Here is a 14893-nt window from a genome sequence, read left to right as displayed (position 1 = left end):
AACTGTATGCCGGACCGAGACTCGAACTCGGGACCTTTGCCTTTCGCGGGCAAGTGCTCTACCAACTGAGATACCCAAGCACGACTCACATCCCCTCCTCACAGCTTTACTTCTGCCATTACCTCGTCTCCTACCTTCCAAACTTTACAGAAGCTCTCCTGCGAACCTTGGAGACCTAGCACTCCTGAAAGAAAGGATATTGCGGAGACATGGCTTAGCCACAGCCTGGGGGATGTTTCCAGGAGAGCTTCTGCTAAGTTTGGAAGGTAGGAGACGAGGTACTGGCAGAAGTAAAGCTGTGAGGAGGGGACGTGAGTCGTGCTTGGGTAGCTCAGTTGGTAGAGCACTTGCCTGCGAAAAGCAAAGGTCCCGAGTTCGAGTCTCGGTCCAGCACACAGTTTCAATCTGCCAGGAAGTTTCATAACAGCGCACACTCCGCTGCAGAGTGAAAATCTCATTCTGGAAACTTCCAAAATTGATGGAAGCGGAAACCTCTATCGCTTTCTACATTTTCACTGTTCATCGATCGACATTTCAGCGCTAGGCACGTCATTTTAGTTTATTACTTCCTTCCTGCTAACTGTGTTTGCAACATTATTTGCGAACGGCACCCACATATACACTAAGTGATCTAAAGTATCCGGACACCAGGCCGAAAATTTATCCGTGCCGCCCTACATCGGTAATGCTGGAATTCAATATGGCGTTGGCCCACCCTCAGCCATGGCGACAGATTCCTTTCTCGAGTGAATACGTTCAATCAGGTGCTGGAAGGTTTCTTGGCGAATGGCAGCCCATTCTTCACGGAGTGCTGCACTGAGAGGAGGTATCAGTGTCGATCGGTGAGGCCTGGCACGAAATCGGCGTTCCAAAACCTCCCAAAGGTGTGTCACATGATACAAGTCAAGACTCTGTGCAAGCCAGTCCACAACGAGGACGTTAGTGTCGTGTAACCACTCCGCACACATACTGTGCAATGTGAACAGGTGCTCGCTCGTGTTGAAAGATGCAGTCGCTGTCCTCGAATTGCTCTTCAACGGTGAGAAGCAAGAAGGTGCTTAAAACATCAATTGTGCTGTGACAGTGCCACGCAAAACAACAAGGGGTACAAGCCCCCTCCATGAAAAACACGACCACACCGTAACACCACCGCCTCCGAGTTTTAGTGTCGGCGCTACACACGGTGGCAGATGACGTTCACCGGGCATTTGCCATACCCACACCCTGCCACATTGTGTACTGTGCTTCGTCACTCCACACATCATTTTGCCACTGTTGAATCGTCCAATGTTAAAGCCGTCTGCACACGGACCGTGCTGTTGAACGTCAACGTGCTGCTGAACGCTCAGGAACGATGCGACTTGTGCATACGGTACGTGGGCCCCAACGTGGTATACGCGATCGCAACGCACTCCAGCGGCAGCTGAGGTATGTTTCTGGTTCGTAAATCACACTGTTTACCTAACGGGCGCGCGTACAATTCCCACGTTAGCTCTATTAAAACGCACATTTACTCCATCGTCCACGAAAAGGAAAACACCATGTCCAATCAATAACGACACAGGATTATAAAAGTTCCATTACAAACAGTGCGGTACAAGTTTGAAATACTTCTCCGCGTAAGATAAACATTATTTCATCATTCCCACGTTAGTCTTACTTGATCACTGTTTCTACCCAGTAGCAGAATCTTTGCAACATGTGAAATACGAAGCGTAAAAGAAAAAGGAGCAAAATATCTTTATACAAGTAGTGCAAGCTGTCCTGTAGATTAAGCCGATCGAACAAAGTCAGCCCTCAAAAAAAGGTTATACTTACATAACATCAAATATTATAGTATATACTTATATTAAACTAATAATAAAGTATCAGAACCTAATAAAAAAGCGAAAGTTAGGAAAAAAAACCGGACACACACACACACATACCATCTGATCATGTTGTGTTAGCGTTTGCTGAAACCTTAATCGTAGATATGTTACTAATTGAAATTTAATTATGACAAATTGTACCAAGAACAATGCGTTTTGGGGGTATCTTCAGTGTGTCGCTGCCTTCAAATAGCCCACTCTCATAATACGCAAGTTACAATAATTCTTTTGCCACGAATATGATGTTTCTCACTGTTTTATTGGGACGAATCACACAGTTATCAATGGGTTTGCAGTGATTCTCAATTTGCTGGTGCTCAGAAACGGCATATATACATATAGGCTTAAAATGAATGCCAATATGGCGCCTCACTACTCTGTACTGAAGGGAGACGGTGTGCATGTGACGTAGGTGGTGTTGTGCCATCTCATTGGTCAACGCTCAGGCGCACGCTCAGAATATCTGACATGCCAGATATTACTCTGCACGTTCCGAAAGACTCCCGAACGTGCTATTCCACGCTGTGACGTCAGAAACTCGGCACGCTCAACGCTCAACGCTCGGATGCACGGTCCGTGTGCCGACGGCTTTACGCTCCTTACACCAAGCGAGGCGTCGTTTGGCATTTACCGGCGTGATGTGTGGCTTATCAGCAGCCGCTCGACCGTGAAATCGAAGTTTTCTTACCTCCCGCTTAATTGTCACTGTACTTGCGGTGGATCCTGATGCAGTTTGGAATTCCTGTATTGTTCTCTGGATAGATGTCTGCCTATCACACATTACGACCCTCTTCGACTGTCGGCGGTCTCTGTCAGTCAACAGACGAGGTCGGCCTGTACGCTTTTGTGCTGTACGTGTGCCTTCACGTTTCCATTTCGCTATCACATCGGAAAAGTGGACCTAGGGATGTTTAGGAGTCTGGATATCTCGCGTACAGACGTGTGTGACACCCAATCACCTGAACACGTTGGAAGTCCGTGAGTTCCGGGGAGCGCCCCATTCTGCTCTCTCAGGATGTCTAATGTCTACTGAGGTCCCTGATATGGACTACCTGGCAGTAGGTGGCAGCACAATGCACCTAATACGAAAAACGTATGTTTTTGGGGGAGTCCGAATTCTTTTGATCACATAGTGTAGCACGGAATGTAGCTGCACGATCATATTACTGTGCTGTAGTTTGAACAGATATAAGCAAAGAGTTTAGTGTTTGTGTCAAGGAAGGTTAGGTTAGCCTTAGCACTGCCTTTTGCTTTATCATTTTTATTGACAGAAGAATGCCTGATTAGGCTCGCGACCTGTTTTAATATGTAATGTTACCACTTGCTTTTCTGCTGGGAGAACGTCTGTTCCTGACTCACCTATTTACTGATCATCACACTCTGCTGGGGTGTTTCGGAAATGAATCCTAGTTTGATTGCCGGCCGCGGTGTCCAACCGGTTCTAGGCGCTTCAGTCTTGAACCGTGCTGCTGCTACGGTCGCAGGTTTGAATCCTGCCTCGGGCGTGGATGTGTGTGATGTCCTTAGGTTAGTTAGGTTTCAGTAGTTCTAAGTTATTGGGGACTGATGACCTCAGATGTTAAGTCCCATAGTGCTCAGAGCCATTTGAACCATTTTTTGAACCTAGTTTGATTGTTCTGTTTCCATTAGGTTATCTCACGGTCACAACTAAGTACAAATTCCTCGCAGAGGTATGACGTTACGATCGATTGCCGTTTAAAATGGTGTGTGGTACCGTTACAAGTTGTATGAAATCGTTCCGTCTGCGGAGCCGGCCGGAGCGGCCGAGCGGCTCTAGGCGCTACAGTCTGGACCCGCGCGACCGTTACGGTCGCAGGTTTGAATCCTGCCTCGGGCGTGGATGTGTGTGATGTCCTCAGATTAGTTAGGTTTAAGTAGTTCTAGGGGACTGATGACCTCAGAAGTTAAGTCCCATAGTGCTCAGAGCCATTTGAACAATTTTTTTCCATCTGCGGATAAATAAATTCAACGGAGCAGGCGGTAACTTTTTTTGTGAACTTACTAGGAAATAATTTGTGGGTAGTGGAGAGCGGGGGGTGGTAATTATGACGATAAATAATCGCTCGCATTCTCGTCACTTACAACGAATACTTTCACTCTCGTAGCGTATACACAATGAATGTAGAGCCAGTGGTTCTACGTCCCCACAAACCCTTACAAATAGCCATACCATTTGTGATAGGTGGGCGGACACAACTCGCACTAGTAGTCCACTGGTAAGAGGCGAAAGGACACGCCTTACCGCCGCACGGGTTGTATGTGAATGTGCACGTGGTGTGGTCGAGGAAATGAAATATAATCTCTCTCACCAACTCGCCGAAAACCAAAGGTTGGCTACGTTTCGTCTATGGGGCGCCCGCTCACTTTGTTGCAAAGTATCCAACGTTCCACAACAGTACTTAAATGCAGATACGATTTGCTATGAAAAAATCGCTTACGCTCTTTTTTTAAAGTTTTCAATAATTCCAGATTTTTGCCAATAACAACGTAGAAAAATCGAAACTTGCAGTTCACAGTAAATTAATTTCAGAGCCCGGCCGGGTTTCCTAAGATCTTGGAGGCGGTTCAATAAACTACCTTTAATTGCATGAGTTATCTTTAGAAAACCGGAAAAGTTCCACAGTGCCTCAGACTATAAATTCCACAATGGCTACGCCCTGAACCCTTCTATGCGCTGCTTGCGTCACACGCAACCTGAAAAGTAACCAAGTCCGTCAGACGCAGAAAAATTTCTATGTCCAAAAGTAGGAACACTGAACAATTCACACACGCTAACTAGCGGCTATTCCACCGTTCATCAGATAAAACATTCTCCAACACAGATTAACATAGCCCGACCACCTGCAATGGCGTCTGGACATACATCGATAAGACTCTCCTCCGAAATGTCGATGTTCACCCTGAAAACCTCGGCCAAGCACCACTGAAGTCAGTTAAACTACTGAACGTGAAAATTGCTGAAATTCTTAATGTTAACCTTTACACACATGTGACATATCAAATAAGACGGAAATTTTCGGAGAAATAATATGCTGTTACCAGTTTTGTTTTATCTGCCATGGTTTATTTATAAACAATAATTTATATATATATGACGGTAGTATCTGTTCCCGAAAGAACAGTTACCGTGGATGACCATGCAGCTTTGCTGGAAATGAAATGATAATTAAATGGACACCCTAGCTGCAAACAGGCGTTGATGTACTTCATTGGGGACATGTTGAAAATTTGGGCCGCGACCGGGACTCGAACCCGGGATCTCCTGCTTACATGGCGGCCGCTCTTTCCATCTGAGCCACCGTGGGCACAGAGGATAGTGCGTCTGCAGGGACTTATCCCTTGCACGCTCCCCGTGAGATCCACATTCCCAACATGTCCACACCACTATATTCGTAGTGCGCCTAATAGATGATTGCCCATAATTTATATGGTTTTCCTCCATTTTTGCAGTTATGAGTGTAAATATTAACAAATGATTTGAAATTATAATTAAATAATTTCCTATGTATCTAAAGTTTACAGTAGTCCCCCTACTTTTAATGTTTATCTATTTATTTAGTAAGAAAATCTGTTTTTAATTGCACGAAATCCACTTATAGTCCTCGCATTTAAATATTTGAATAAGTTAAGTAATTCTACTCCCACGGTCCGATACAGTTCTACAAGAGGTATCCGTAGACATCTCGTTTGTAGCAATAGCAAAATGTGTTGTCGAGATATTCACTTTTACAGTCCAGCAATTATTTGTAACATTTAACGTACAAAAGCTTATAGACTGTTGCGCATGTCGACGGCGCGTCTTCACACGCGTAATCGTCCATCTTTATAGCTTCGAATGAGCCCCCAGGCTCCTCAGTGACACATGTGGTTCACTATTCATCAGTTTTGGAGCGAGCTTTAATTTCGCACTGGACTCGAAAAGCGGCCATGAGAAATTTGCGGCCGTTGTGCCGCCCAACGGACGGGTTTTCCCGGCCACGCGCTCACGGTAGCGGCCGGCGGAAGTGCAGACACACCCCCATCTGTGGAGCACAGTGTGAAACTAACCCGCCACGTGCTCCTGTCAAGCTGATTTCAGCTGTCAGCACGAGTATGGCCCGCTCTTAGCCGGCGCGTTTACACTGCCATTTGTATCGGCACATGTATGAGATACATGTATATGCGACTTTGCGACATGTATCGCGACTTGTATGAGTTGACAAGTATCAACCTCATACATGTATGAGCGTGCGTTTACACTGGTTGATATGTATCACTGTGCGATAGCTTTCGACAACGATTTGCAAGATTTCACATTTTTATGTGCTGGTACACTTGCTCTTTCGGAAGTGATAGGAAGAAAAGGCAGAGGTTCAAATGGTTCAAATGGCTCTGAACACTATGGGACTCAACATCTTAGGTCATAAGTCCCCTAGAACTTAGAACTACTTAAACCTAACTAACCTAAGGACATCACACACACCCATGCCCGAGGCAGGATTCGAACCTGCGACCGTAGCAGTCCCGCGGTTCCGGACTGCAGCGCCAGAACCGCTAGACCACCGCGGCCGGCAAAGGCGGAGGAAGCGTAGATGGTGGCAGAGAGAGTTTCTCGCGAATTAACGCTAAAGGATGGCGCATATTTTAGAAAGTATGTTAGGATGAGTATGGAGGATTTCCACGGTTTGTTATCACTAGTGGCTCCTCTTGTGTCCAAAACCAACACAAACTTTCGGGAAGCGATTCCACCAGAGGATCAGTTGGCAGCAACACTCCGTTTTTTGGCCACTGGGGATTCCTCTTGAAAGGAAGATTTCATTGCAAAACATTTGCATTGTCGCGCGATTGCTAATGCCAACGTCTCACACACGATTGTCGGCATCCGTTGTCAACATTATCACGCGAGGCCGCTGGAATAATAGCAAAAAATTGATATACGTGCCAGATGCATGACAAAATTATAGAATGTATTACATACTCTGATATATATAAAACTTTTACCTTCACTTCTTGGAATAAAACTTGCACAATGGCCTCGCAAACACGAAGAATAATGTTGCATATGGCACTTTTTGATGTTCTATGCAGATCAGTTTGGATTCCGTAGAAATACTGGAACACGTGAGGCAATACTGACCTTACGACTTATCTTAGAAGAAAGATTAAGGAAAGGCAAACCTACGTTTCTAGCATTTGTAGACTTAGAGAAAGCTTTTGACAATGTTGACTGGAATACTCTCTTTCAAATTCTAAAGGTGGCAGGGGTAAAATACAGGGAGCGAAAGGCTATTTACAATTTGTACAGAAAGCAGACGGCAGTTATAAGAGTCGAGGGACATGAAAGGGAAGCAGTGGTTGGGAAGGGAGTAAGACAGGGTTGTAGCCTATCCCCGATGTTATTCAATCTGTATATTGAGCAAGCAGTAAAGGAAACAAAGGAAAAATTCGGAGTAGGTATTAAAATCCATGGAGAAGAAATAAAAACTCTGAGGTTCGCCGATGACATTGTAATTCTGTCAGAGACAGCAAAGGATTTGGAAGAGCAGTTGAACGGAATGGACAGTGTCTTGAAAGGAGGATATAAGATGAACATTAACAAAAACAAAACGAGGATAATGGAATGTAGTCGAATTAAGTCGGGTGATGTTGAGCGTATTAGATTAGGAAATGAGACACTTAAAGGAGTAAAGGAATTCTGCTATTTGGGGAGCAAAATAACTGATGATGGTCGAAGTAGAGAGGATATAAAATGTAGACTGGCAATGGCAAGGAAAGCGTTTCTGAAGAAGAGAAATTTGTTAACATCGAGTATAGATTAAAGTGTCAGGAAGTCATTTCTCAAGGTATTTGTATGGAGTGTAGCCATGTATGGAAGTGAAACATGGACGGTAAATAGTTTGGACAAGAAGAGAATAGAAGCTTTCGAAATGTGGTGCTACAGAAGAATGCTGAAGATTAGATGGGTAGATCACATAACTAATGAGGAGGTATTGAATAGGATTGGGAAGAAGAGAAGTTTATGGCACAACTTGACCAGAAGAAGGGATCGGTTGGTAGGACATGTTCTGAGGCATCAAGGGATCACCAGTTTAGTATTGGAGGGCAGCGTGGAGGGTAAAAATCGTAGGGGGAGACCAAGAGATGAATACACTAAGCAGATTGAGAAGGATGTAGGTTGCAGTAGGTACTGGGAGATGAAGAAGCTTGCACAGGTGAGAGTAGCATGGAGAGCTGCATCAAACCAGTCTCAGGACTGAAGACCACAACAACAACAATGCAGATACATTAACGTCGAAACGATAGTCGGCACCTCCAAAACTCAAAACAGCCGCCAAAGAGCCTGGTACTACGCATGCGCTAATCGTCAAAATAAGCGGCAGGCGACAAGACGACAGGAAATGATAGTACTGCGCATGCGCGAGTTCAAATGTCGCTCATACATGTCGCGTATATGGCCAAAAAGCGATATACAAAATGTATACGCGACATGTATGAGCTCGAGGGTCCGTATACAAGTTCCGTGAATTTTTGTATGAGGTGATGTATCACGGCATGTCAAATTGACATGTCGCTCATACATGTCGCGATACATGTATCCCAGTGTAAACGTACCTTGACATGTCGCGATACATGTATCCAAGCCGGCGCGTGTGCGTCTGCGGTCGCGTGTTTCTGACTGAACAAAGCGTCTCTTCCCTTAGACTGTCGTGTTACAGCCTCAAACAAGCTTTATTCGCTTTTACTAAACACATATGTTTCTCTTTTTGCATCCAGTGCATGTTGCTCGAGAAAATATCGTTTTGGAACTCAACTACCTTAACAGTCGATTACACAGCCATCTATCGCGCAACCACTCAAATGTTACACACAAAAGGTACGTTTCCCCCCCCCCCCCCCCCCCCCCGCCCATAGAAACCGCATCTGAAGTAAAAATTGGATATTCCCATTTTAGATTTCAAAGTAGCCCTGCACCCCACACCCTGTACGGTAGGGGAGGGGGCAGTGGGAGTAGAACACCTGTATCGCCGGATAGCATTTTAAAAAAATGCTAAAATACTAGACGCGTATTTTTGCGTTTTGCAATCCGGTGCGTAATTTTTCGGATATTTCGCTGTCTCAAGGGGAAAAAAAGGACCCTCACCCTCTACAATAGGACGTTCCTATCTCCACTTTACCTCGTTGCAAAACTAGTCTGGTATTTCCAGTAAAAACGAAGGTACAGTACTCGAAACGTTCTGTTCGAGACAGATATAACTGATTCACATGCACTTGACGTCTTCTGAACAGCAAGAGCCACTATGAACAACTCATCTCCGAGCACAAAGTCCTCGCGGCATCCATCCGGACTAAGGAGGTTCAACGGGCCCTCACATGTTCAATAATATTTTCAAACCATTAATGTATTCATCGTCTGAGCGCGCGTCTTGACTTATTGACAATACTAGAAATACTGACTAGCAACACTGAAGGCCTTCGAAATATTCTCAGTGTTGACAATATATACTGTACGTATGAGGTGAAGTACTGACGGTTCGACAACACTCTCCACTCAGCTTCTTACACAGCTTCGTAAACCAGCCACACGGCATTAGCGTGCACTGTCTATATACAGGGTGGTCCATTGATAGTGACCGGGCCAAATATCTCACTAAATAAGTGTCAAACAAAAAACTACAAAGAACGAAACTTCTCTAGCTTGAAGGGGGAAACCAGATGGCGCTATGGTTGGCCCGCTAGATGGCGCTGCCATAGGTCAAACGTATATCAACTGCGTTTTTTAAAATAGGAACCCCATTTTTTATTGCATATTCGTGTAGTATGTAAAGAAATATGATTTTTTTAGTTGGACCACGTTTTTAGCTTTGTGACAGATGGCGTTGTAATAGTCACAAACATATGGCTCACAGTTTTAGACGAACAGTTGGTAATAGGTAGGTTTTTTTAAAAATTAAAATACAGAACGTAAGTACGTTTGAACATTTTATTTCGGCTGTTGCAATGTGATACATGTACCTTTGTGAACTTATCATTTCTGAGAACGCATGCTGTTACAGTGTGATTACCTGTAAATACCACATTAATGCAATAACTGCTCAAAATGGTGTCGGTCAATCTCGTTGGATTTGGCAACACGTGTAACGACATTCCTCCAACAGCGAGTAGTTCGCCTTCCGTGATGTTCGTACATGAATTGACAATGCCCTGACGCATGTTGTCAGGCGTTCTCGGTGGATCACGATAGTCAATATCCTTCAACTTTCCCTACAGAAAGAAATACGGGGACGTCAGCTCTGGTGAACGTACGGGCCGCGGTATGGTGCTTCGACGACCAATCAACCTGTAATGAAATATGCTACTCAATACCGGTTCAACAGCACGTGAGCTATGTGCCGGACATCCATTATGTTGGAAGTACATCGCCATTCTGTCGTGCAGTGAAACATCTTGAAGTAACATCGGTAGAACATTACGTAGGAAATAAGCATACATTCACCACCACCTAGAGACAAGGCCGCGGCGCGAAATTCATAGCAGGTCGTGACGTCACTCCAAGCGGGCCAGCATGTTGTGTTTCGAAGCGTTTGTTTATCTATACGTTTGTTGGATCGAGTGCTATATTCGTTCTTAAAACTAGCGATTACAGTGTTTACGTGTAGTGAAGCTACTGTGAACATGGTTTACAAGTGTTGTGTGCCAAGGTGTCGTGGGAATTACGGAACTCGACCGAAAGTAATATTGTTTTCCTTTCCGAAAGATGCGAATCTGCGTTGGAAATGTCTTTCAGCGATTCATCGGGGCAATTTCCAACCCACTGAGCACACGAAGGTATGTAAAAACTATATACCTAGTACAATTATTTTTTCTGGTGGAATATTTATCATTTTGGATACATTTGACTAAAATTGTGAGCAAAAGTTCGCAGTAAATAGGCCTAGTATTCGTTATCAAGTGGCTTTATTTTGATTTTGAAAACGAAATATAAATTTGTGGCTCGTGTTACTTTTTATTCGTGTTTAAATTTCTCTGCAGTTCGTATTTTGTTACGCATTACCGATACGTTTTATTCTCTATTTGTGAGTGGGTGTTGTTTTTCACTCTCGCATTAGTTAGCATGAGTGCTAACGAATGTTGAAACTGTTGTTTTCATGTTTAAAAAGCGATCTCTCTGTATGAAGCATATCTGTTTTATTTGTCGATGTGTCAAACGATGGAACAAATTAATCTAGAAATAGGTTAAATTTATTATTGACGTTTTTAGCTTGACACATTGTCTCATTCCAACTGCTGCAAATGTCTGCTGAAGGTTTGTAGATTTTCACTGTTGACTTATGCTCAAAATCTGCCGTATTTTTACAGGAAAGAAAATTTACATCACAATAACAATGCATAATTGTTTTTGTGAGGTGAGTTAAAAGTGATTGTTTGCTTGGGGAATGTACTCAGGTTTCCTGAGGGAGCTCTATAAACAGCTACACAATATTGATTTAGGATACTAAAGGCAGAAGAATTTAATATTATACACTGTATTAGTGCAGAATTTTTCAAGTGAGTGTAAATAATGGTTGTCTGATCCAGAAATAATGTACTTTATCACAGTGCATTTTTCACAAATGTACCTTGTTTTATCATGTATATCGCAATATTATTTACATGCCGCACTCGTACGTTTTCACTGGCTATTGATAAGTCTTATGCTATTACATTACCGGTAAAAAAGAATTATAAACTATAGTTTCTGCTATATCGCGATTGATAAAGTTACTTATTTTAACCATTCGGCAAAGTACTCCCCTCTTTGCGTGGTATCATTTGCCAAGATCTCGTTTCGTTATCTCCAGCGGTTTACGAGATATGACAGGCGTTATGAATATTTCATTCCCGCGCGTTGCGAACGGAAGTGAAGTTGCTGCAGATGCTCAATTTTTTCGAGATTGGAAGCACATATTGATCCAAAGTTTTACGAAAATTTCAAAACCTCATCTGTATTTCATACTCAGCAATAGAATGTGTAATATGCATCAAACACAAATTCATAGCGACCCCTATTTTTGATGGCAACGTTCTCAAATTTGATACTCATCTGTGAAATACCACAATAGTTATGACCATTATCGAAATGATTGGCACTTCATCATGAAGCTGCCATATAAAGCTAAAAGTATTTCAGAAATTAATTATTTTCTACGGAACAGTTTCTGTAAAACCGTTTGACAAAGATTTGCAGGCCGTGCGTCTCGATTCTTTAAGCGCAGCGCCAAGCCAACCCTGGCCCGCTTTGCGTGACGTCGTAAGAGCGCGCCGCGGCCTTCTGTTTAGGTGGTGGTGATACATTGCACCATTTAGATAGCCATCGGTGAAATGGGGGCCAATTATCCTTCCTCCCATAATGCTGCACCATACATTAACCCGCCAAAGTCACTGATGCTTCACTTGTCGCAGCCATCGTGGATTTTCCGTTGCCCAATAGTGCATATTATGCCGGTTTACGTTACTGCTGTTGGTGAATGACGCTTCGTCGCTAAATAGAACGCGTGCATAAAATCTGTCATCGTCCCTTAATTTCTCTTGTTCCAAATGGCAAAACTGTACACGACGTTCAAAGTCGTTTCCATGCAATTCCTGGTGCGTAGAAAAATGGTTCGGGTGCCATCGATGTTGATGTAGTATTCTCCACACCGACGTTTTTGAGATTCCCGATTCTCGCGCAATTTGTCTGTTACTGATGTGCGGATTAGCCGCGACAGTAACTAAAACACCTATCTGGGCATCATCATTTGTTGCAAGTCGTGGTTGACGTGGCTGAACACTTCCTGTTACCTCGCTAAATTCACTTGACATTCGTTTTCCACATCGAAGACTCGTACGATATAATCCACTGCAAGATGACACAATTAGAAAGTATATTTAATTTCTGGACTCCAAGAACGGCGTTCTTCACATGAGTAACACATGTTTGTGTGTGCATTCGGGAGGACGACGCTGCAATCCCGCGCCCGGCCATCCTGATTTAGGTTTTCAATGATTTCCCTAAATCGCTTCAGGCAAATGCCGGGATGGTTCCTTAGGAAGGGCACGGCCGATATCCTTCCCCATCCTTCCCTAATCCGAGCTTGTGCTCCGTCTCTAATGACATCGTTGTCGACGGGACGTTAAAACAGTAATCTCCACCTCCTCTGTTTGTGTGTTTAAGGTTGCGTTTTGAGGCTCAGGCAATATCGCAGTGACTATAGTCCGCCTCTGGCCGCCAGTGTGTCGTTAGCTCAGAGGTTCCCTTGTGCGTTGCAGTGCTTGTACTATAAGTTCGAATCACGGTAGAAGCCGCTGACTACAACCTTTTATTTTCCATTTTAATTAATGGAGTTGCAAACTGCTAGTAAAAATTTCTTATGCGAAATCTGAAGAATGCCTTTAAACATCAGTCTTCGTCCGATTTCGACTTAGTAAATTAAGTTAATATCATGGATTTCTGCTTTGCAAATTCCAAGGTGCTTCACTGTAAAATAGGTCCTGAAAAGATTCAAACCGACTGTCAACGATATAAATTTGAGCTTTGTTCGTCATATAGGTCTAACATGTCAGAAGGTTGTTTATGAAGTGCACATGTTCATTAATATAGTTCCCATCTTCTAAATTTTTGCAATAGCATTTAACTGTAGACGTTTTCTAACACCGGCGTTAGCAATTCCTTTCCGTTCTCTGAAACCTTCAAAACGACACATTTTTCTGGTTTAAATCTGATGACCTTAACTATCACTTCCGATCAACAATAAATACTTCATGAACCCATACATGGAACTCCAAATGTGCAGTGTGCCTGCACTGCTACAGAGCATGCATTGCAAGGTATTCACACAGTTTATCGCATAGACTTACCATAAGGAATGAAACAAGAACTGTAATACACTATACACCACAGACGCTCACTCTGGCTTGACGAAACAATCCAAACATTGACCAAAAGTTACACAAATAATTAAGTTTGAAAGGAAAAGAAACGAGGTATGAAGCATTTATAAATTCATCGAATGTAGTGAGGTGGTTTAATTTCGTCCCAGTCTATAAAATTAATTTCGGGCCATACTCAGCTCGTGCCGATTACCCGCCTACTAATCAAGGCGTCTGTCTCCGTTGCTTTTGAGCGTGAATGGAAATTGTAGAAATTTTCTGTGGAGCAACATTTAATAATAAAGCATTTTAAATCATCAAAAGCGATGAGCGGTAGCAGGCGCTTTCGATAAAGAACGGGGGAGTGCAGCGCCGCTGCTGTCGCCACGGCCGCTGCCGGTAGCCAGCAAATGGATCCCGGAGCTTTGCCGCATACGGCGTCCAGAGGAGGACAGTCTGCAGGAAATCTGCCGCAAAATCGTTACTAGATAAAATTTTGATATCGGTGTGTCACAAAGCGAAATAGATTGAATCTGCGCTACCATTACATTCACGTCTTCAGCATTCAGACAGAAGAGGCTATAAAAATATTTTATGCCAGCTGCTCTCGATCCACTGACATTATGAACAGAAACAACGCACGCTACCGCTAGACCACAGGCGTAATCAGCCTAGAGTCTCTCTATCTTGGGACAAGTTTTCCTCCAGGAAGTGCCGCAGTCTACAGTGTTGCCAGATTGTGCAGATAACCGGACTTAGAGAATTAGCGAGTTGGCCAGTTTTTTTGTCCCATGTCGCGATCGGCGCGGAATTAGCCTCTGAAGCGGCCGGCCGCCGGTCAAGTTTTATGTCAAAGAGTGTACTTACACGCTTGTGACTATTACAGTGCTATCTATCACAAAGCGAAAAAAGTGGTCCAACTGAAACATTTCTTTACGTACTACACGAATATGTAATAAAAAAAATGCGGGTTCCTATTTAAAAAAAAAAAACGAAGTTGATATCCGTTTGACCTATGGCAGCGGTATCTAGCGGGCCAACCATAGCGCCATCTGGTTTCCCCCTCCAAGCTAGACGTGCTTCGTTTGACGCTTATTTCGTGAGACATTTGGCCCGGTCACGGTCAATGGACCACC

At 43.7% G+C, this 14893-nt stretch overlaps 1 non-coding gene across 1 annotated transcript; it reads left to right on the top strand.

Moving 5' to 3' along the window:
* The first annotated feature begins 319 nt into the window (after positions 1-319).
* On the top strand, positions 320-394 carry Trnar-gcg (transfer RNA arginine (anticodon GCG)). Its single transcript has one exon. It is a non-coding gene; the product is annotated as a tRNA-Arg (tRNA).
* The last annotated feature ends 14499 nt before the right edge of the window (positions 395-14893 follow it).

Source organism: Schistocerca cancellata, chromosome 11 (genome assembly GCF_023864275.1).
Source record: "Schistocerca cancellata isolate TAMUIC-IGC-003103 chromosome 11, iqSchCanc2.1, whole genome shotgun sequence".
Lineage (NCBI taxonomy): Eukaryota > Metazoa > Arthropoda > Insecta > Orthoptera > Acrididae > Schistocerca > Schistocerca cancellata.
This window is presented reverse-complemented; position numbering and strand designations above follow the sequence as displayed.